This window comes from Cotesia typhae, unplaced genomic scaffold, assembly GCF_013202065.1.
Source record: "Cotesia typhae breed Kobodo isofemale line unplaced genomic scaffold, CoteBio_Ctyphae scaffold_13, whole genome shotgun sequence".
Taxonomy (NCBI): domain Eukaryota; kingdom Metazoa; phylum Arthropoda; class Insecta; order Hymenoptera; family Braconidae; genus Cotesia; species Cotesia typhae.
Window position 1 is genome coordinate 15,500,488 of NW_027423774.1, and position 16,237 is coordinate 15,516,724.

The window sequence follows — 16,237 nt, forward strand, 5'->3', positions numbered from 1 at the left end:
GATATGTTCCAGTTACCGCAGGGCGCATTAGAAATTCAAATGTAACGAAACAGAAACTTTCTTGTAAATTAAAGATGTAACAGAATAATTAAATTTATAATGAATAGGAAGCTGGTATTTATAAATATTTAAATACAGTAAAATGTAAAGTTTTGTATTGAAAAAATCGACCTGTAGATCGAGTGGAGCCAGAATTTTATCTTAGTGTGACCGTATAGTTAATATAAATGACTGCACTGTAAGAATTACAAGAGAATAGAACTAGTGATTTAGTCGTGCTGAAAGTCATAGCATATTAGCTTATCAGATCGTTAGTATGTAAGAACTTTATGCAGATATTGTTAAGACTGTTATAGTATGGGGTTAAATGAAACAGAGACGAAGTGAGCTTGATTAGAGAAGGAGATTGTATTACTGTGATATCGCCTCGACTTTCCGCTCTATTCGACCATTCGATGATCTGTTTTACTTGAAGAGAATAAGAGAGTCATAAAGACTTTAAAGGATGGACGGGAAATAATACATGCTTAGATCTATAAAACCGTTTGTCTAAACTAAAAATAACTTTGTATAAATTGCCAGAAGTATAATTGAATCGTTGGAGTCTATGCTGAGAATTGCTATTCTTGTAAAATGTCAAAATGATATTCTTGTTATAAAAATATTTCGATGGAACTAAATAAAGACAATTACTGCCTTGCTATCAATTGTTGGTTGTTAATAATCATGAAGCCACTCATCAATCCTAAAAAGTATTGGCTGATAAAAGGACATTTTCTGCATAATGCATAGTGAACAATGTTATGTTTAATCAGGCATAAAAAAATCTTTTGATGACGTTTGCTTATTTTACCGTTATAGCTAGAAACTTAATTCTTTTTCCGTTTTTTCATGTTCTGCAGATATTCATTTTGCTAACAGTTCTAAGGTATGCTGAGCTATACTTGGAAATTTAAGAAAAGACGCTCGAAACTTTTTAATACTATATTTGCTTAAATAAAATAAAAGGAAATAAAAGCTCTTGGGAAATGTATACTCTGTTAGATCTACTTTTATAAATAATTTTAGACTTTGAAACTGTTTTGATAAATTTGATAAATTATATTTCGCGCGAAAAAAAAATCTTTTAGCTTTATATAGATGATGGAGAAATTGAAGAATCATTTTTATTTAAAATTGTCAAAAAATTTTTAAATAATTTAGTGAAAAGAATGAAATTTTTTATTTATATTTATATTTATTAATTAATAAACATTAAGATCCATATGATTCACAAGTGCTACTGTCGTACTGAATCTGAACATTTTCCATATTTTCATTTTGGATGAGCGTTATTGATATATTTAAAAAATTATGAAAAAAAAATAAATTAATACATTTTTTATATATCTCGACCGTGAGTATGTTGAGCTCAAACTTTATATTAATAATTACACAGAAAAAAAAGTTCTTGAATCATGTATATATTTTTGAAGAGCTCAATATTCTTGATTTGAGTAGAAAAATTCTTGATCTAAGGAAATTTTACTTAATTCAAGAATTTTTCTCTTGAATCAAGTTAATTTTTTTTTTTTCTATGTACAATTATAATTTCTTAAAAATTTAGTTTTATTTTTTAAGCATCTTATCAAGAATGGCCCCTTAATACATATACTAATAGAGAAAAATTATCTTGATTCAAGAGGAAATTCAATCTTGATGAGCAAATCTTTCTTTAAAAACAACTGATTGTTCTATCAAGTATTTATTTTCTTGAACTTGTCATCGTGGCTTAAGTGAAGAATTTCCTGCTTTCCATGTCAAGATTTTTAATGTATTGATTTAGTTTGTGAACATATTGAATTGAAAATATCTTGAGATAAAGAATATCATATTTTGCAGGAAGTACTTTTTTCCAATCAAGTTTTTTGATGTATTTGTTAATTAAAATGTGATAATTATGCAACAAATTCTCCTATTACAGCTATTTGTATTATTTTCTGCTCGTCATTTAAATTTTTAAATTGCAATATCGTGTTTTAATCAACAATATTACTTTTAGAATATTTATTAAAAAATTTTGAACGTGTCATAATTATTAACTGGAATATCACCAGTCGTAATTATGATTTGTACAAGCATTAATTTTCCCTCCATTTATTTTATTTAAAAATATTTAATTCTTTACGGTAAAGCGAGCTAAAGTGATACTGATATACATAAATAAAAAAACAAATTTTTTTTAGAAGATATAAATGCAAATATTAAATGAATAAAATATAGAATTTAAATGAATTATAAATATTCATGACCTAACATCAGTTTTATAAGTAATTTAATAATTTTAATGTAAACAGTCTTACGGAATAATGTAAACTTAATTGAATACCATCGGTAATTAACGAATTTAGTAGTTAACGCGACAACAATGTTCAATAATACCGGGTCGATTAACATTCACCCAGAAAAGGCAAATCATGCAGAAGATCGATTCTCTCCGGGCCAAGGTGCAATGTCTCGTGCTAGTATGACCTCACATCCACGGGGTCAAAGCTCCAAAATCAATACAGCCATTGATTATTCATGCCAGATAAAAAAAATTTTTTATGAAAATTATTTCTTATATTTTCGATAGTTTTTAGACAATGGAACACCATATGAAGTCGCAAAAATTCAACTGAAGGGATGAAAAAGTACTCTTGGAAATTCGTGGATAATCAATAATCGTTCATCATTGTTACCAGTAGTTTAGGTGAGTCATCGAAGATAAGCCGATTAAGGTCTTATTTTTCCAATATCGACAAACTTTGATAGCTATTGTCTTGAAAATAGGTTGCCAGTCGTTGGATACATTTGAAAGTATTCTTTCCGCTTAACTAAGAGTACTATGGTGTAATCTATTTTGTCGTCTTGAAAATTATAACTTCGGAACCTCTTATAAATCTTTAGAGTGCATCGTTAAAAAGATATTTCTTTTTGATCTACTTTCGATGCAAAGAAGAACCTAAGCATTGATTATTTTTAAATTCAAAGTTAAAGTTAAAAACAGTTTGAGAAAAAAACATCAATGTCTAAGAGAAAGGAATTCTTGGATGAAGTATATTATGTATATTTTAAAAACAGTCAAGTACTCAATTTGAAAATAAAATTTTTTAATAAAGAACTTTCTATTTTTAATCCAAGAGTTTCAATATATTCAAAAATTGATTATCGGAATTAATATAGCTGAAACTTTTTTAACAGAAGTAAAGTTCTGAAGGAAATACTTAAATCAAGTATTTTTTCGTGAGTGGATTTATAATGATCATAACGATAATTCATAGCTACACGGCGAAAAAAAATAGGGATTTTTTCTATTTTTGCATAGGAATTTTTCCAATGGTAACACGGGAATTTTTTCTTTATTAACAGGATAGAAATATCCATGTGACATAGGAAAAATTCATTTATGACATGAAAAATATTTTTTTTTTTTTCAATTGAAAAAAAATTGAAATCGAATAAACACCATTCTGAAAGTTTCAGGATATTTGTAGAAAATGTCAAAGTTTCATATAAAAGAAAGAAAAAAGAAATTAAAAATTTTTATCATCGAGAAATTCGGAGTTTTTTCGGAAAATCTAAAAAATAACGAAGAAGATAGGTTTGAGTAATTTTTTTCTATTTTTTCCCAAAAAAAACATTTAATAAAAAAAATTTTGAAAAAAAAACGTCCCGATAAGTCAATTTTTGAAAAATTTATGGCAACTTAAGCCACACCATCCATAATCTGCTGGATTTTTAATTTTTTCGAAATGTAAAGAAAAATTTGAAAAAAATTTCCTCGACTTTTTTTTATCACAAACCGACTGTATATCAGTGATTTACTTTTAAATTATCTGAAATTGCTTGAATGAGAAAATTTTTATGTAAATTTGTAATTATTAAATTAAGTTAAATAAATTTTAGTGATAAATGAATTTTTCCTATGTTACATGGATATTTCTACCATATTAATAAAGAAAAAATTCCCATGTTAACATTGAAAAAATTCTTATATTAATATTGGAAAAATTTCTAAGTCAACATAGGAATTTTTCCTATGCAAAAATAGGAAAAATCCCTATGTTTTTTTCGCTGTGTATGAATTTATTGAAAACAATTCAATGAAAGGAATCCTTGCAACAAAGTTTCAAAGAATCTTCACTAAAGATTTAATGTGCAACAGAATAAGTAGCGATAAATCTCACCGCAACGAGAATAGATAACCTTGAGTGATCAATGCCGATTCGACGATAAATTGAAATAAATATTAACAGCCTGATAGTAATCAATATTTATCACCTCACAATCTTTATTAGTAATAAAAATACAAGTAATTGTGATGTTGTTCTTACATCATTGAGATTTAAAGATTTCATTGTCTGTTACCGAGAACTTGTCTGACAATGTCCCTGTCAATCTTATCTCCGGTGAACTGAAAATTTAATCCCCTTGAATACTGTCCATGACATCTTCTAAATTACGTTACGAATTCAATGGGAAATAAATAGTTTTGAAGAAAAATGAATTAGCAGATTGAAACAGGTACGGAGACACTGAGAAATGGAGAATGACTACAAAGTACTAAATGTTAAACCGTTAAATCGCTCAAGATTTGAATGTATAATCTATGATTTTAAAGCTTGACAATGTAATGGTTGACGTGAATATACTCTCTACTCAGGGCTTGAGACACATATGGCAAGCCGCTTAGGTGGAGAGATCGATTATTTGATTAATAATGCAATGCTTAAGCCAGACGTACGGATAAGAGACTCATATCCTGTTTTGACTCTCGGATCAATTTGCATACTAAGTAACATTTATTCGCCCATAAAGTTTTGATTACATGATAAATTTAAAATAACTTCATTTTCAATGCATTCAAGTTAATATGATTATATTTTGTGCAAGATTGAAAACGTGGTATGACTGGTGAGATCTGATTTTAAAAGGTTGACAGAAAATGACGATTTGTGACCCAGAAAATTGATTAGTTAGTAATTCAGGGTATATCAAGTATCAGTGTATTAAATAAATCAATGGAGACATGTTACATGGTTGATAACATTCGCGGTTAAACTTCTCAACTGCCTACCTACCACTCTGTAAACAGCTTCTGGTCCACCTATTAACCGCAATACTCGCGGTTACTAGTGATACATTACTACTGTATAGCGCCAACGCCTGGAAATCGATGTTATTATCATAAGAAACATTTTTTTAAATTACTTTCAAACATCAGGAAAAAAACGCATTTGGTTTTTTTCAAGAATTTAATAAATTTATCAATTTAAAATGTTCTTTATGACTCGAGGAAAAAAGATTTTAAAGTAGTAATCGATAAAATGAATCTTTAGGTGTGTTAAGATGCTACTGTACCTTTTGGTTTAAATGAAATGCATCACACGATAGGTTGCTATTCGTGTTTTAAAGACACTTTCCTTTTGCGTGTTGTGTATCGATGCATCTTATGGTATTACCGATTCGCGTGTCCACTTTGAAAGGACGTATAACGCGGGAAGGATGTAATGTAAGGATTCCACACACGCTCGATATTGTATACCTCGTAGTGTAAAAATACACTATAAATTCCAAGGACGTCAATCAATCTCTAGTAAGATACGTTGCGATCTAGTCTCAAAAATCTGTATGTATATGCTTGTGTATTTGTATTTAAGCCTTTAAATTTTTATTATATTGTAAATTTGTGTCATCAAACTCGTCTATCAGCAAATTATAAAAATAATTTTACTCAACTAAAAGAATCCCTTTTGTAATCACTTGAACTCCATTTTTAATAATGACAATTAAATAATAATATCCAATTTATTAATTATGTATTTTTATATATGTATTTTCTGCCCTATCACATCTGAAGAAGCAACAAACATGTGGTATTAATGACCTTAATATTAGCAATCGCAGTTGTCATGGTTACTACTGTGTTTTGTAATTTTGTAAGTTTATTCAATCAAATCAACCACTTTTGTACCCAAATTCTTTTGATTTTGCTGAAAAATTTTACTCTTTTTCTATCCCACTAAAAACGTTCCTCAGGATGTTTTTAATTTTTTTAACCCAACCAAAAAAAAATGTTCAGAATTTTTCAAAAAGTGACTTTTATTTTTTAATAATAACAATTACACAATAGCATATCACACACCTCGGCTTCGCCTCGGCCAACAATTACATGTAATCCGAGACATTTCTTACTTTACTTCCCTAGGTGTATAATATACTATTACAATCAAAGATATTATCAAACACAATGTATAAAGTCAAAATCTTTTTTATTACAAGTTAAAATATATTTTTGATAAATAGTAAATTAAAAAAAAAAGTAAGACAACAATACTTGAATTTTTGAAAATGATATTGTAAGTCGTGTACGTATTTTTTTATTAATAATAATAGTATTCAAATTTTCATAAAAACTGGCGCTGAAATTTGAAAATTTATGAGTTAAAAAATATTCGATTTCTATCTATTTTCTATTGAATACAAGTATAAAGTGGCATTATTTCAAAGGAGGAAACGAGATTAGTAAAAAAACTAACTCGAATAAAGTTCCTTTTCTAAGAATATCATTATTAAAAATAATACGCTGACAACAATATATTTCTATAAAAATCCAATTGTATTTTGTACATACTTGAAGCGAAATAACAACTAAAAATAAATACAAAATTTTAAATTATTGTGAGGAAATAAGTAAAAATATAAATATATTGATCTATTATTCTTTGATTAATCGAGAGAATATTTTAAAGGAGGTAAAATAAGCTACAAATTTAAAAAGCAAAGAATAAAGTGAAATACATCGGAGATTCTAAAATCTTGTTATATAATGCAAATTGCATTCATTGTACGCAAGGTGTGTATGAAATTCATGTTTTATAGTGACCGTAAAATTTTTATGACTTAAAAATTTATATTATGATAAAAAAAATTTACTATTATTCTCTCTATTGTGAGAGCAAAAATTAAAAAAAAATTCTTATATTAACTGAAGGAATAAGTTTACAGTATATTGTTGAAATTATAAACAATGAATGGCGTGTTTTTATTAACAATAAAGTTTTATTAACCCAATGGATTTCAACATGGATGAATAAAGGATTATAAGGATAATTTATAAGTAGTGAAAAACGATATAAACGCTGATTTGTGAACTATAAGTATGAAGTAATCTCGGATATTTTCATCAGCATTTAAAGTGAAATTATGTGAGATTAAAGTGGAAAAGAAGAAAAAGAAGAAGGAAGTAATACAGTAGTGGGTAGAATGAGAATCTTGTACATGCCGACACGAATCTCTGGGTGCAATGTACCCCCTGCAATCTTTTTTTTTATTTTCTTCACTCTTTTCTTCCTTCGCATTTTTTCACCGAAAGCAACGCCCCGATTCGATCGATCGCAGTTTCTATATATTGCAGTATCGAATAGCCGCATTTACTTCACAATTTGTTTTTTAAGACATGAAATAGTGTTGTGACTTAGCTTTTACCAAACCGCCAATGCAAATTATCATTTACAGATTTCGCTCTATATATTTTGTATTGATTGTGAACAAGTTTACAAAAGTAAATCATCGCAATTTTTTTTCAACGTCTTATTTTTATGTTATTCTTGAGTTTTATTAAAAATTTTTGAGAAATTGAAGATAAATATTAAAAATACAACTATAAATTATAGCATTAAATTTTGTATCATCAATAAGAAAATCTTTTTTTTTTATTTCATGTTAATTGAGTAAATATTTATTCCTTAACAAGCCATGTTGATATTTATTAATATTAAGAAAAAAAAACTTTGAATTATGACAAATAGAGTAAACTTTTAAAGGCCGTATAATTGAATTATTGAGTAGAGAAACAAAACTTGAATAGTTGAAAAAAGTAGAGGTCGATAGAGGTTTGATAGTCTTAGTTCCACGCGTAGCGGTTGAATTGACTCACAGATGTCCAGAAAGAGAAAATATAAAAGGAGAAGATTAAATAAAAAAATGTTAAGTTCTCTGCCAGACATAGGACATATACATATATCTCACAGCTTAACTTCGGTGTACTAGTGAGTACGAGGTTAAAAAAAGCGTTCAATAAACCTGACGTTGCCCTGGGTAATGCTAAGTAATAATACCCTTTTGTACCTTGAGAACTACCGTATCAGAAGGAGAATGATTCAGGAAAATTTATCATTAATGTTAACCGTATTATGTAAAACTGTTGATACTAAAAATAATGTTTTAAGAATAGAATTTTTATCCAATTAATAATTTTTATATAAAAAATAGATTGTAGAAAATTTAATAGTTCATGTATTAAATACTCGTTCTGTCAAAGATTAGAAAATATTCCTCCAATAAAATGAAAAATATTAAAAAATTGAAAAGTTATTGATTTGGAAATGATTTTCAAAAAATGAGTTTTCACTAGATTTTGACGTTTCAAATTTTAATTTTAAGCTTTCTAAAATTTCTACTGAACCTTTACATTGCTTCTGAGGTCATCTATTAAATGTCAATTATCTGATCGTTATTACAGCAATACTACACAGAAAAAAAAATTTCTTGATTCAAGAAAATTATAAAGATCGAAGTTATTTTGGAGCAAGAAGAAATTTTCTTAGCGTAAAAAAATTTAACTTCGTTTAAGAAATTTTAACTTTATTCAAAAAATTTTAAGTCTTCCTTAAGATTTTCTTGATTTAAGAAAATTTACGCTTGACTCAAGACTTTTTTTCTTTCTGTGTAACAATGTACACACGTATCATCGTCCTTTATTGATAATGAATAAGTATAATAATTATATTGAATAATTCAATGATAATAAATTTAGATTATAATTTAAAAATTATTTATAAATTAAAAATAATACGTTTCATTCATAAATTAGATAATTTTTCATCATTTAAGTTATCATTATTAAATAAATAAATAATTTAATGACAATTTGAAATTTCAATCATAGTTTTTTTTATTTAAATATCATACTTTTATCTGTATAAAGTAATTAAAGATTTTAAATAAATTTTCTGAAATTACCAGTTTGTTTCTTTGCTTAAAATGTAACGCTAATTTAATAAATTCAAAAGATATAGTTAGCATAACGTCCTTCAGATAAAACCTGTTTTTACCGAATTTCATAAACGTTTTTGATAAAATGATAAAAAATATTTAATTATTTTTACTAAAATTAATTTTTTCTTCCCAACCACTTCATTATAACAGAGTTTAATTGAGCAATCAATTACTAGCTTTATTTATTTATAAGTATGCATAATTATAATTTATGGATTACAGCCACGTAATAGAATCTGTATAGAAATTTACCGGCTTGTTTTCATTAATGATAATTACTCTTCACAAGTTAGTGGATCTTTTGTTGTGCTTCGAATAAATAAGCATCAAGAGTAATAAAATTTCAATATGTTAATTAGGCAACTAAATTTCTTAAATTGAAAAATTTAACTCAAATGAACTTAACTTCTATACTAAAACAATTAATTTAAGCTTATCTAAGTTCATTTTTTCGACTCGAGTTAATGTATGAAAAAATAAATCAGAAATTAAAGGATTAGAATTCAGAAAAAAATATTTATGGATATATGAATAGAATCTATTTCAATGAAGTGATTTAATTAAAAAAAAATATAAAATCAATTTTAGAATAGTAAAATTTTTTTATCCATGTAAATTAATATTTTTCAACTCATTCGAGTTCACTTTTTATAAAATCTGTTTCAATCTAATTTAATTTCAGTAATAAATGGATGTATTTTTTTATATCTTTTGATATAAAAATCCGATCAAGAAAAATAAAAACAAGCCATATTCATTTTCAGTTTCTGAATTTATATAAGGGTGAGATTTTTTTTCAAGTCACCGTAGTAGATTTTCCAGTCATTTTTAAATCATATCAAGATTATACAACAAATTCTAAAACTACAATATTATTTTCATGGAATTATATATTTTTAATAATCACGTAAATGAATGTATTTTTGTTAGTAATGTTCGTATATTTATGAAAACTGATTTATACTGATAAAAAATAAACAATCAAATAAATTTTAATTATAATCTGATTTGAATATAGAATGATTTGCACATAAATTTAAACATAAAATGGCCAAAAAAGGTACAGTGACCTCAAATGGTAGCCTTTAACATAAATATGTAAATGTAATAAAAACGGTTCATGGACATTATTACAATCTGAGAAACGAATGCTAAGTAAAAGGTATAATTTCTTTTCATATCAACAAATGTATAAAAAATAATAATCATTCAAGCTTATATATTTTTCGCAAGTAAGAGACATTTCGTAAATTGGATACATTATCATTTTTAATATCGTAATTTCACAGTTCATATCATGTCTTATTTAGGTAAGACAATTATCAATACTCCAGGGGACATTCGGAAGTGCCTCAACGATCCCCACAGTATTCTCAAAATCTTAAAACTAATCCCATAATAAAATTGAGATGAAATGTATGTGGCATCAAACTATTCGTAACGTGATTGGTCGAATATATCATGAGCATGAAAATATATGCAAACGCTATAGTAAGGCGCGCGCTTGCGCACGCAAATTTGAATTCTAGTTAAAGATAATAAATTAGAGATTTAATTCATGTTTCAATAATGATAATCAACTTGTGTTATTTTTGTAAATATCATTAAAAAAAAATTCTTGGAAATTAAGTAAACCTAACACATGTATTTGTTAAATAATATTAGTAGTCGCTAATAACCTTATGTAGTTGATGCGACTTTAAATAAATTAAAATAAAAAAAAAAAAATTATCAATACTTGACAACGATCGTACTACTTTGTGGTGATAAATTTAAATAATTGCCTCCATCATTGTAAAATAAAAGCACTATTTACATAAATGTTATTTTTTAAATCTAAATTTAATAAATAATAGAGCATTAATTTTTTTTTTTAGTATTTTAAATCACCACTTTAGACTGCTTATAAATAGCAGCAATTTTATCATTCCGTGCCACGTAATATCATCTCAATATATATTATTGTAAATTATATTTAAATCGCTATTGCAAGAATTTTTAACCAATGTCACGCTTTAAACATTTAAAATTATAATTTTCGTCCGAAATTATAAATAATAATACCCACTTATTCTCTATATAAGACGTAATTAATTTTATTGAATTTTTTTCGGAAATATTGAAGATGAAAGCCATTTCTAGAGTATGAATATTTTACATTTTACATGTGAAAAAAATATTATATGGATAGATTTCTATTGGAAAGAAAATATTTTGAAATTCATGAAATGGATCTCACATACAAAAGATATCGGTCAAAGTGTTGAGTATAATCCATCATTTCTGGATTTCCGGTATGTTCGTCGAATTTCAATGCTGCTCCCACTGAGTCGAGCCTTATGGAACAGGTCGCTGACTTCTACATGTCAAGCAATATTATAAAATAAAAAAGGATGACCACAGGAAATGAAATGAAAGCACGAAAAATAAAATAAAATGAAACAAATAAGAAAAAATGTCATGAATGGAGATATAGTGTAAGTAGAAACTCCTACAAGTTAAAGTCAATCTCTCTTCATTTTTTTTTGGTTTCGTCTTTCACCACTTTTAGTACCATATCTCTTTCATTCTTTACCAACGCATGTGCTATATCCTTGTTCTCATCGTAAATACTGTCCTCTTGAAAGTAAAATGTACTTGGCAAAGTACTTTTCCGATCGACTAACACCACTCGTTGCTCGGTACGGTCGAAAACAAAAAAATGTAAACAGATAAGAACCGACACGTTGTAGTAACCATCATTCCGTTTAATCGAATTCTTTGCTACTCAACTGGTTTTTTTTATTTAGAGTATTTATGACACATCTAAATGTTTTTCCATCGTTTAAATGAACTATACTAGGAAAATGTGTTCCTTTTCTAGTGAAGTTTGTGTAAAAACTATTCAACATTTTGATACGAAATTTTTTTGTGATGATGCAATTTAGTGATGTATCATTAAATGCATCATCACTCAGAGTTCATTTTAAAGTGTGTATTCTCTTTGTGATGGTTTAACAAGTGTACAAATATATTTTTTTGTTCAGCTTAACGTTTTCAATTTTGTTTAGTGCTTTTGTCAAATCATACATCAATCGAGTTCATTTATCTGGAATATTTTTTTGATATTTCTTTGTCACGAATACATTAATTGAATTCATCTGATAAGAATATAACAGTAGGTCTAAATATTATTTAAGATAAATAATAGACTTGTCGTGAAGATACTACGCTGACAAAAATAATTATTTGAATCGAAAAAAATATTTTACTCTTGCTTCATGATGTTCAGCTCTCCTTATCCAAAAAATAAACTTTTGAATCAATAATTTAAGATTTTTAGATAAAAAGCAGAATATTTTTTATTTATTTATTCTACACTCTCCAACAGGGTAAAGAGAATTGTTCCTTTGTAAAGTATTGGGCATAGTTATTAAAGATAATACACTTTTGATCGAAGATGTAAATCTCTCAAGTCAAGATGATGAGATTTAACACTTAATTTGTGAAGCAAGAGTACCATTTTCTACCAACTAAGTTTCTTGAATAGGAATTTTTCACAAATAAATCAATTATATCAGTTTCAATCTTTAGTATATCAAGCGTATCATATTTTTAGCTCAAATAATACTCTTTTTAGTTTACTCAATATATAAGAAAGCTTATCGAACTGTTTGAGATATTGAGATGATAAAGATATAATCAAAACTTATTGTTTATCACAGTTCTTCTTTTCAGAACTCAGACTGTCGTCAATATTATACAATAACTCTTTCAATCCAAAAAGTCACAAAAAACAAACGGTGAGTTTTTATTTCCTTACTTTGATTCCTCTGAAAGTTCTCCATCTCTAGATGGGATTGTGATAAAACTTTGTGTTTATTTACTTATTTTTTTAAAGTAGGAAATTGCAAGTCAGATAAGCCCGTCGGTTTAATTAATCAAAACTTTTATTTTTGACCGATGGGGCCATTCAGAAAAAACTTTTCGCTGCATAATCTTACTCTTCAATTAACAAATTCATAAAGTATGTAGCTAATAAAACGTCAAATAAGTTAAAAAATTTTTCTATAATTTCCAAATTATTCATGTCTGATGCAATGTGGTTATCGTTAGATATACATAAACAAAGAGTAAACTTATTTTAACAATACTTGAACGAAAAATTAAAAAAATTTTTTATTGATTGCTATTTTTCATTAATTTTTTTTTTCATTGCATCATACCACTTCATGACTATGAATATAATGAATGTAAATATGTATGATCAAGTTTCACCAATACAGATATCTTAAAAGTTTATAAATTCATTATGTTCACATAATTATAATGTTTTCATGGAAGAATATTGCGAAAAAAATCTTGTCGAGACAATTGAGATAAAATCATGCAATATTTCTATTTATGTGGAAAATTATGATTCATGGCATTACATTGTTGTAAATGGTTTAGTTTAACAACAATAATAATGGACACACTAGTGATAATAAATTGAATAGAAGATAAAAGAACAAGAATAAATTAGCAACGCTATCATGGCGCCGGATTTTCTGATCAAAGGACTTTGTGCTAGTAGTTTGTTTCATATCACATCTTATTTATTATATTTAAAATTAATTCAGTAATGTTTATTGTTTATTATTAACTAATCTAACCCTTTGATGAATAACCTACATGATAATGGATATTAATTTTTAATTTTAAAATGTAAGTTCAGTGGGAAAAATAAAATACTTTTATGAATTTTAATTAATATTTATTAAGTGTACATGATAAAGTCGTTCCAACATGATTTTAAATACACCCTTTACATGTTTTATTAATAAAGCAATAAATAAATTTAAAAAATAAAGTAAGTGATTTACATCTATAACTTATGTTACACATAAAATTTTATTTCAAAAGAGAAGACTCAACTAAAAAAAGTTAATTACCCGTTTTACAAAAAACAACTCGGAATCCCAAACCAGGTAATTACGGTGTCGAAATTTTTTTATTCAATATTTTTTTTTTTCCATCAATTGCGCCACCCAGTTTGAATATGATATTCATCAAATAAAATTTTCTGACGCGGTCAAGCAGGCGCCATCCAAATGATTGCCGCCTCAGTAATCTGTGATGCCTACACATACTGACTTGTAAGTTGTGAGGCAGAACCCTCGTCCGAACAAATATTATGTGTAAATATACAGTTTGCTCTCTTGTGTCCGTGTATATGTAAATGTGAAGGAAACTTGGTCTACATACGTTTAAACGAGTTCATCTTTTTTTTCGCGCTCTCAAATCATTTTTTTCTTTGCTTATTTATCCTCGTTAATAATTCGATGTATCAGTTCAACCACCACAATCTGATTAATACGATATCAATGCTAACACTGTTTATTCCACTTCATTCACTTTTACTTAAAACTCGGAACTATTAATTATAATTTGAGTATAAAAAACTGATGGCCATCATTCCATTTTTGGTTCGTTAATACAAGGCGTTATTTTTCAAAAAACATTTTTATGGAGCGCTAATTGAATATTAAAAAAAACATATTTGTATTAGGTGATATGTACATGGATCATTAAAGTATCGCCATAAATAATTTTATGATATGGATTTTAAATTTCTTTACTGTGAATGTTTTCTTACGTAAAAGTCAAGGTTAAAAATTTAAACATTGAACTTCTAAGGTAATATACTATTGATATTGTAAGTCAAACGTAAAATACAAAGTCTCATATACAACGTCGCTTTAGAGGAAGAAAAACAGAGTACATTTTTGATACCTATTTATTAATTAGCACTATCATTTACTCAAATATGTATTTTTAATTATTGAAAATACTTTTTACGTTTTTTCTGTTGTTTTATCAATATTTATTAAAACCTGCAATGTACTTTTTGTAAAATAAGCTGGACTGATTTCTCATGGGATTCAGTATTGAATGCAATTTCAAAACTTTAGACTTTTTACTGACTCTCTATAGCTATTCAGAATGTAATTAGATTATCATCTTACTACAGTCTATTACTATTCACAACATCATTAAATTTTGAAAAAAAATTCTTCAACCAATTATACTAAGTCACAGAAGATATAGATCAATGGAAAAATTTTTAACTTCCCGTTAAGAAAATAGAAAATTTTAAAAAATCGGGAAGTTATTGGTTTTACCCCGTTTCATCAGATTTCGGCATTTTGAGTTCGTTGGAAGCTTCCCTGACGATTTTTACGATGGTATGTATGTGTGTGTGTGTGTAAACCTCTGATAACTTTTGAACGGCTTGACCGAGTTGATCGCGGTTGGCGCCATTTGAAAGAGCTTGACCAAATTTGAATTTTTAATACAATTTGGACGGGTAAATTTTAAGAAATTAAAAAAAAAACTACGGAAAAAATTTTTTTCAAATATAGTTTTTTTAAAATAACTTAAGAACGGCTAAACCGATCGATTCTGAAAACTAATCAGTTTTTAACTTAAAAAAAACCACGTCGATCGCCGCTAGGTCGTTCAAAATTGGTTGATTCGTTCGTGAGTTATCATTGACGAAGAAAACCGAAAAAAAGTGATTTTTTCGAATTACTCTGAAATTTTTAATCTCATCAATTTGTGTTTAAAAATTAATTCTTGAAGAGCTCAAAAACGTCATAAGTGCAATTTTAAGCGTTTAGGTATGAAATTATCGGGAAGTTGCAGGGATGGCTTTTAGGGTCAACCGTTTTCCTAATTTTTTAATTTAAATTACCAATAAACTTCAAATTACACTCAATAAGTTCTTTGTGAAATATCAAGCTGAACGCGACAATCAATATCCTTTATTATTGATAATGGTTATTCGTTTTATTTTAATATAATGTCATTCACAGATCCTTTAAGTATAGAACATATGTCGTTCACCTTAATTACAACAAGCTTTACCTTTCAAAAATGATAGTCACAACAATTATAACATAACACGTTTATAGTACTATCAAACATAAAAATTTCCATTGAAAGTATTGAGAATAATAATTAAGCCAGATATTTGATATATGGACTCTAGGGTGATTCAAAAAAAAAGAATTTTTTTTTTTTTCGTTTGGTACTCTGAAAAATAGGTTCCTAGACACCTCTAAGAAAGCCTCTCCAAGCATGAGTTCTTAATTGTAACGGGAAGGTCCTCCTTCTTACAGTTTTCTATTTTTTC

General features: G+C 27.1%; 1 protein-coding gene across 3 annotated transcripts in view; it reads right to left on the reverse strand.

Moving 5' to 3' along the window:
* LOC141534238 (uncharacterized) overlaps positions 1-16,237 on the reverse strand; it is a 144,443-nt gene that overhangs the window by 82,259 nt on the left and 45,947 nt on the right. The window lies entirely within an intron of this gene.